This window comes from Mus pahari, chromosome 1, assembly GCF_900095145.1.
Source record: "Mus pahari chromosome 1, PAHARI_EIJ_v1.1, whole genome shotgun sequence".
NCBI classification, from domain to species: Eukaryota; Metazoa; Chordata; class Mammalia; order Rodentia; family Muridae; genus Mus; species Mus pahari.
Window position 1 is genome coordinate 99,130,368 of NC_034590.1, and position 8,916 is coordinate 99,139,283.

Below are 8,916 nucleotides of genomic sequence, written 5' to 3' on the forward strand. Positions count from 1 at the left end.
TTGTCCCTTGCTGGCCAGCGAAAGAGGCATGGGTAAGGGGGTGGATGTCTTCCTTCCATGCCGCATGCCCCACCAGAGGAGAGGGCTGCCTTCCCACAAGGCAGATGCTTGGTGATCACACAACAGCCAAGACAGCAGGAGATCTTAAGGCCCCCTGCTTCCTTCCTATACCTCATCTTCAGCCTTCAGTTTCACCAATCGCCCAAGCAAATATTGGGGTGTCTCAGCCAAGAGGGGAGAATGGTAAGCACGGCTTCCTGGCATTGTACAGGTAACTGTAGATCTTACGATCAGACTGAGGCAGCGGCTCACTGAGTGAAGAGCTCACCGTGCCAAGCCTGGAGATCTGGGCATGTCCAGAGTCCACCTAAGACATCTGGGTACCATGGCGCACACGTATAATCCTAGGGCAGGAGTGGTAGATCCAGGTAGACACGGGGCTCACTAGTCTGCCAGTCCCGCTTAACCACTGGGCTCCAGGCAAATGAGAAACCTTGCCCTGAAAAGAAAAGAAAAAATAGAAGGGAATAAAAGAGAGGGGTGACGGATGGCATACATACAATTTGTCCTCTGCCTTATATACATTCAGATACATGTGCATGCTTGTGTATGCACGCAGACTCTTACCATGCTGTGCTGTAATAATTCTTTGGTTTGAGTCCTGACCACTAGTACATAGGAGACCTGAGCTGATGAATGTGAAGGGCCCATGCACGCATGCACACATGAGGTGACACATAATCACTGATTTAGAGGGTACTTCATCTTCCTGGCCAGTTTTCACTTCCCTCTGAGAAGGAGTGTTATCTGGAGAGAATTTAGAATGGGAGAGCCTTTTCTCTGGACTTTAGAAGCCTGTTTACCAAGCCCTCCAGATCCTGACTTGAAAGGCTCAGCTAAAGACGTGAGGTATTCTCAGAACAATCCAGGGCTCAGTCAATATTTATAGCCAGGGGCTTCAGCTCAGGTGGCTTCACGGGACTGTTTGAGCCCCCACTTAACCAGTGTACATTGATCATCTGCGGGAGACCTTTCGCCTGCTGGCCCCTCGATCTTTATTATACTGCGCAACGTGGGACTACACTTGACTTTCAAAGGCTCAACTTGTGCCATTCAAAGGGAAAATTTCCACCTTCATTTTAAGCCCTATCTTGTTCTCCCGCAGTCTGAATAAATATTACTCAACAGCCGAAGTTACTTAAGCATCAATCATTTCTACTTCAAGGAGGAGGTAAAGAGAACAAAGATGTAAGAGCACAAAAAGGCTGAAACTTAACCTCCAGTGCTGGGAGGATCTCAAGCTTGTTGAGATTAAAGAAGCCCCGGAGAGCCAAGGCTACCTCAGGTTCATCGGTGTTCTCTTTCTCTCCGGGATTACACTTGACAATGAAGCAAGGTACCCTGGAAAGCCTGGGCAGGTGGATGGCTAGGCTGGTGTGGGAGTGGCTAGTCTCTCCCCTTGTGAGAGCTTTCCACAAAGCCTTTGCATTCTTCTCCACATTGCACCCCCCTCCACCCTCAGCTGGTCTCTAGGCCACTTTCCACCCTCCAATGCAATCTACCCTACTGCCTCTCTTGTAAAATCTCCCTCCTCTTCCTCTATATCAGTGGTTTTCAAACTGTGGGTTAAGACCCCCCTCAGGGATTGAATGACCCACTCACAGGGGTTGCCTAAGACCATCAGAAAACACGGACATTTACATTATGATTCATATGAGCAGCAAAATTACAGAAATGGAGTAGCAACAAAAATAATTTTATGGTTGTGTGGGGTGGCCCTCCACAACATGAGGAGCTGTATTAAAAGGTCGCAGTATGAGGAAGGTTGAGAACCACTGCTCTCTAATACCTTGAAAAAGAGTATAAAGTGTCCTGTAGAGAACATTTGGCTTCTAAAGCAGCTGCTTCCTCTAATCCCGTGAATACTCAGTTTTGGACTCTGAGATGCAAGAGCTCTGCGGGCAGCCTCAGTCTACCATTTTTCTCTTCCCCCGGGAAGCAGGCTGAGCCCTACCTATCTCTACTGAATCTAAACGCTTTACGTACTCCTAGGTGGGTCTCCTGCCCTTCGACATTGTGGGTCTGATATGACCAAGGGAGTGGCATGTATTTAGAACTGGAAAACTCCAGATGGGTCATGGGGTTTGGTCTCTGTGATGCGATGCTTTTAAACACATACAGTGTGAAATTCATTCTTGTCTATGTACAAGCACAAGGTTCCTAGATCCCTCCCAAAGCTGTGCAGTGGACTCTACAGTCAGTCAGTGCAATAAACATGTTTACAACCCCAAAGGAACACTGTATCACATTCCATTCTTTTTTGTTATGGCAAGCTATCTAATGAGGAGCAACTTAAGGGAGGAAGGGCTTATTTTGGCTCCACACCATACATTGTAGTGGCCAGAAGTACAGGCTGCTGGTTACGTTGTATCTGTATTCAGAGAAGAGAGGGGTTGGGGCTCTCTTCTCCCTTTTATGCAGTCTGTGACCCTAGCCCATGATGAGGTCTTCCCAGAACCTACTAGAAACTATCTCACAGACATGCCCAGAGTTTTGTCCCATGGTGATTTTAGAACCTAGCAGTAACAATCGCTATCAACCACCATATTCCCTCCTTCACTCATAATGCTGCTTGCTTCCAGCTTAAAGCCAGCACTAGTCCCTCTGTAGACCTCTCCATATCAATTGAATCATGTGGCATGTGGCCATTTGCCTGGCTTCTTCCACACGGCACGGTGTTTCCAGGGCTTATGTGTTGACATTTATCAGTGCATTATTTATTCTAGTGGTTGAATCACATTACACTGAATGGACGAGCCACTTTTTAATGAACCCATAAGCTGATTGGACATTTGGGTTATTTCTGTTATGGAACAATTATGAATCAGGCTCCTGTGAGCATCTGTGCATGATGTTTTGTGTGGATACTTGCTCTCATTTCTCTTGATTGTATGCCTGTACATGGTTTTGCCAGGTTCTGTGATAAGTCTACCCATGGCATTTTTAGAAACTGATGGTTGTTTTCTGGGGGGGGAGGGGGCGGTACGATTTCCTATTCCCCCACCCCCACCCCCCAGTGTGTGGAGATGAGAACCTCTCTGCATCCTTGGCAATACCTGCTTTGATTTTTTTTTTTAAATCACACAGTGGATGTAAAAAGCTATTTCTCTGCAGTTTTGATTGACTTACATTTCTTTAATGAATGTTGACACCAATTGTCTCCTGCAGTCATTGACCATCTGTGTGCCTTTCTCTGATTGTCTACATTGTTTAAGGAAAGCATTAACCCCTATGAGCTTCAGTGTCCCTGTGGGTTAAATGAAGGGAGTTGACAAGGCAATTCAAGTGACTGCAGCAAAGAAGCCAGAGTGGTCACATAGTAGACACTAACAATGTTACCTCCCCACACCTCTGAGCTGGCAACCCTAGGTGGAAGTGTCACTCCCAGAATTTTCTTTCCTGTATGGTCCAGCTTGAGATTCACCACAGGAGGTACCTTCGAGGCTTGGCACGAGTGGCTGGACAACTATTTTGTGCCCTCACAGTTGGCAGGGTGCCCTAGGAGCTCACATCTGTGGCCCGTGCTCCACTATTCCACTTTATTGGCCTAGAATGTGAGGTAGAGTAGGAGCTATGCCCAGCCACCCAGGTACACTCTTCAGCTTCTCCTGGACAACCGTGTGCACGTCTGCAGGAAGGAGCACAGTCTCCTGAGCATGTCACTCGCGCTGTCAACGTTGGATGGGACCCCAACTTGGGCACCCATTAGTCCTTGGGGATTCCGGATTATCTCAGCTCTCCTATTCACATTCAATGGTCTTCCCATCCTCCCTACACCCCCTCCCCCTCCCCACCTGCTTATCTGGACAAACTAAATGGACTTCAAGGGCAAGAGTAGAGGCAACCTGCTTGCAAAGAATTTTATACTTCCTTCTGGTACTGGGTATGCCCCACTTTCTATAGAAATATTGGACTCCACACCACCCAGATTGGCTCTACCTCTCAGCTTGAGCCTGTGGGTCGCCACAAGGGACAGTTAGGGACAGCTAGCTGTGTCACCTTTCTTCTTAAAAACCAAACCCAGAACCCTGGATATTTGGTCTCCACAGAGAAACTAAACATGGTGACTTGGACTTCTTCTCACACTAGTAGCCTCAGTCCCAGTCCCACTCGCCCCACTTATATGAGTGTTCAGTGACATCAGGGTCAAAGACACCATCACCCCCAGTTATGTATTACCTTGTAGGTCTTTAGGTCACAAGCCCAAATGGGTCTCACTGGCGCCTAAATTACTGAGCCATTCTCCCAAGGGGAGAGGCTGTTTTCTAGAGATGCGGCTGGGCAGGAGGTTTGAAGGCAGCTTTCATAAAGCCCCAAGCACAATGGAACAGGAAGCTCTATCTTGTCTTCCAAGTTAAATGGGGCATCATAGCCAACACTTTTACTGCCTCTCCATCCACCCCACAAGGATATCAGGCTCTTTTTGGCTACCTCTCCAGATGGACATCCTGGCAATAGCCTGATGTGCCCCAGGCAGGGCTTTGCCCCCACTTCAAGATGCTCACCCTCAGTCTCACTCTCTTCCCAGGCTTACATTGAGACCAACTTCTCCCAGTATAACTTCTGCCTTCGGCTCTTCTCTCTATCCCAGCTCCACCCTTGTCCCATCTGACTACCATCTTCTGCTCCCTTGCCCTTTCTCTAAAATTGTGAGGATCCACTCCCCTGCTCTAGTTACCACGGTTCCTCCCAAGGAGCTCCTATTTGCATGCAGGGAATGCTTGGGGCGATGCTCACACACTGGACAGTGGGTGACAGTGCAAAAGAGCCAATTCATGGAGCCACAGAGGATGATGGGGCTGTTCAGTGTCCAGGGCATTTATCACAAAGGGACACAAAGCTCAAGGTTTCTGTTGATGGAGCTATTTCCCAATAGCTTGGAAGGGGTCATTTTGACATCCCCAATGAGCACTTGATTTATGGTGATTTAGGAACAAGGTCAGGGGAGCATTGGCTGGCTCACTGTGAGTCCTTAAGATATCTCCATCAAGATTGATAGTCAAGATGGAGATCATAGGAAAGAGGTTTAGATTTACTGTCTAATGTTCCTTCTCCTCCACCTCCCCGCTCTGATCTTGGCTCTTTGTGTGCACTTTTTGCATGATGAGTGTGCTTCTGGGACACTACAGATCCACTAGGGGAGTCACAGCACATTCAAGTCAGATCTCCTCACCCCTCCTCTGTGAGCATCTTGCCACCATCATGTCTGAACTATTTGTCATCATGTCATAGCTCTCCCCGGCCCTCCCCCTCATTCTTTGGTATTCACGTCCAGCAGAACCCAGCCTTCACTGCCTGATACTGGACCACGGCTTCCTGATCCTCCCTATGCTACCCTCAGACCTAAAGACCAAGTTCTAGCTCCAAGCCTTCTGTCATCTGCTACAGATCTTTTGTGTGTTGCTACAAACATTGAGATTCATCTTGCACCTACTCTTCCTTGAAGACCTACTGTGTTCTGCACTTAGCATGTTAGATTAGTGAACAAAATTCTCAGGGGCTCATGGTCACATAGGGAGGACTATGTGACATTGTGCACTAGGGTCAGGAGTGCCTGAAGAGAGAGAGAAAGAGGACCTGGAACCATCAGTAAGGGCAGCCATTTGTTCTGAAGGCCAAGGAAGATTCCGATACCTGCAGGATTAGGTCTGGAGTCCTCAACTACTTTGCAAGCATATCCTTCCCTAACCCTAGCCACAGCATGGCCTGTCTACTCCTCATACTTCCCATGAAGAATTCACAGAGTATGCTGGCCTTTTCCAGAGTAGGCCAAAGGCAGGCTTCTTTTTAAACGTTTCCATTTGCTCTTCTTTCTCCCTCAGTTAATCCTTGCTCCTTTCCTCTAGCTGTCAGGACCCCTACCGAGTCTTCAGGAGCTGTGGCAGTCCCACCCCTTCCTCCCTGAAGCCTCTCCTGATTTCCAGACTCATACCTAGCCCCTCTCTGTTGCTCTTGAAGGGCTCTGGTAGGCTCAAGTATGGCAAACATGGCTCTGGCAGGCCTTGCCTTTCCTGTTCCCTCTTCCTTGCTAAAATCTGTGAGATTACATGAGGGCATTCCCTTATTTGGCCACTTCCTCCTCCTGAGGCTGACCACAGTGGTCTAGCTATCAAAGTACTGAAGTCCAGCAATCCTTCCCGCTTCGGCTGCCCTAATTAATATGCCTAATTAAAATAAAACAGCTCATCCTAACAGGGTTTCTCCTTTTCCTTTATAAACTGCCTATGGGCCACATCTGTCTCCTCAATCTCCAGAGGCAGTTGTTTGCCTCCATGGGGCAAATACCTCTTCCTCCACTCCTTCAGTCCTCCCTCCTTCTCCTTTGTCCTCCAACTCCTGTCTTAGTTTCTGATGCCCCGCCCTTTGTCCCTCTGGGGCAAATAAATCTTTGTGCCTACAACTTGGTGTCTCACGTCTTGTGCCGATCGATCCTTTTAGCGCTTGTCATTTTCTAGATGCTGTGCCGGAGCCCACCGTGCACGTGTTCTTTGTCCCATGGGTACCAGTGGACATTGAGTTTGTCCGTTACTGAGAAAAACCTACCACAGGGCTTCACAGGAATGTTAGGAGGAGGTGAGTTAGGTGGGCTGTAGTGTTCACTTGGGAGGCAGAGGCAGGTGGATTTCTGAGTTCAAGGTCAGCCTGGTCTTCAGAGTGAGTTCCAGGACAGCCAGGGGTACATAGAGAAACCCTGTCTCAGAAAAAAAAAAAAAAAAAAAAAAAAAGAGGAGGTGAGCTGAGGAGGAGGCCCATGGCAACCTTGGGTCCCAGCCACACTGAGACACAAACAGACCAAGCATAGCACACAGGAGTTGTTCTCTCTGCTGTCACCTCACCTGCTCCCCGACCTGTCCCAGCCAAGTGACCTTCATCCGACCCACTCATTGTAGGTCTGCAGTCCCTCTAAGTCCTTCCCACAGAAAGTCTGAATGAACACTCCAACACCAGGAAGGAAGGTTTGAATTTACTCTGGGACCAACACTCTCTAGAGGTCATTCTTCTTGACCAGGCTGTATCATTGTTCGTCCTTGCAGCCCCCCTGGCAAGCCTTCACCCCTAACCTAGGCTATCTGGACTGGCCAGCAGCCCACTCCATATGACCTCTGCTCCGCCACTCCTCGTACACTTGGGTCCTTCTCTTTGGCTTAGCGCTGGAGAAAGTTTACGAGGCTATTTTCCTTTATCTCTCATGGTTATCTTGATTGGCATTTTCACTTTACATCGTGAGCCATTCTGCCTCCAGTTCTGACGTAGTGGGGAGGGGGAGGGGAGGAAGTTGGAAAGAGGTTTGTTGATGATGGCTATATTTTATTATGTGTGATGGTCATGGATCTGACAGGCGGTTCATCAAGCTAGAGGCTGGGGACACAAGGGGAAGGAGAACACCAAATACCATGAAGTCACAGTACAAAATATTTTTCAAAGGGACATCAAAGTCTTTTTCCATGCTGTCTTGCCTTGACCCCATTTCACACTGGCAAAACACAAACTGAAATTAAAATAAAAATACCAGGCTGGCTCCATGTAGCCAGTTGGACTGTGCAGCTAATTCACAGACTCTATTAACATCACTAAATGCAAACATTCCAAGATTTATTTTCCTTGCTTATAATTTTTTTTTGCCTTTCCACTGGTGGGCTGTTTATTTCTAATAATCTGGTAGGAAAAAAACATTCGCTCATACCAGTGGAGTTCTTATATGCCAAGCTGCAAACCAGAGCACATTTTATTGTGGAAATAAAACCCTTGGAAAACAGACTCCAGGGGGGCCTGCTGACGGCGAGTTTACAACGTAGTACAATTGACGCCATTATAATTAGTTCCCCCCAAAAGTCTTATTTTTCAGGGCAGAGATCTGAATCTTTCTCTTTGCACACGAATATCTCTGGACTAGAGCAACAACATTGTGGAGAATGAGTCACAGTGCAGCTTTGGGCTTTAAAGACTAACGCAGATCCTATAAATCTTGCCTGCATTCTTTTACTGGGAATGACTGACTTTTATGAAAACCAAGGACTGTAAATCAGAAACCTAAATAGCTTACTTTGCGGCAGATAAATACAGATTTATGCAGTGACAAAGCCCCACGTTAACCCCTTCCTGGTGCCACAGAGGACTTGAGGGCAGTGGGTGCAGAGAGGGATGGGGCCTTCAGCTCTGCCTTTTTTCCTGGAGCCAGATGGGGAGGAGACTGAAGACTAGGCAATGTTAGCAGATGACGCTCTCTGGCCAAGGGTTCCCACTGGCCCATCACAGCTGGGCACAGTGCAGTTTCTTGGCTCTGGTTATTTCTGGGCTCTATGCTAGAAAAGGTTCTGTGTGGGTGGTTGGGGGGGTATCTCTTACAGCCTAGGCTTCCAAAATCCTTGTAAAGTCACTACTTCCTTGGGCCTAACCCTCTTACCTGCAAATGGCACACTGTTAGAATTAAATTAGCAGTTACATACTAGTCTCTCTCTCTCTCTCTCTCTCTCTCTCTCTCTCTCTCTCTCTCTGTATGTGTGTGTATGTTTGTGTGTATGTGTGTGTATGTTTGTATGTATGTGTGTGTTTGTGTGTATATGTGTGTATGTGTATATGTATGTGTACATATTTATGTGCATGTGTATATATGGTGTGTATATATGTGTATATGTGTGTATGTATGTGTATATCTGTGTGTGCATGTGTATGTGTCTATGTGTATATTTATGTATATCTATGTTTGTGCATGTGTATATATGTGTGTGTGCATGTGTGTATATATGTATGTGTGTATCTGTGTTTGCATGTATATGTGAATATATGTATGTTTATGTATATGTGTGTATGTGTGTATGTATGTGTATATGTATGTGTGTGTATGTGTGTATATGT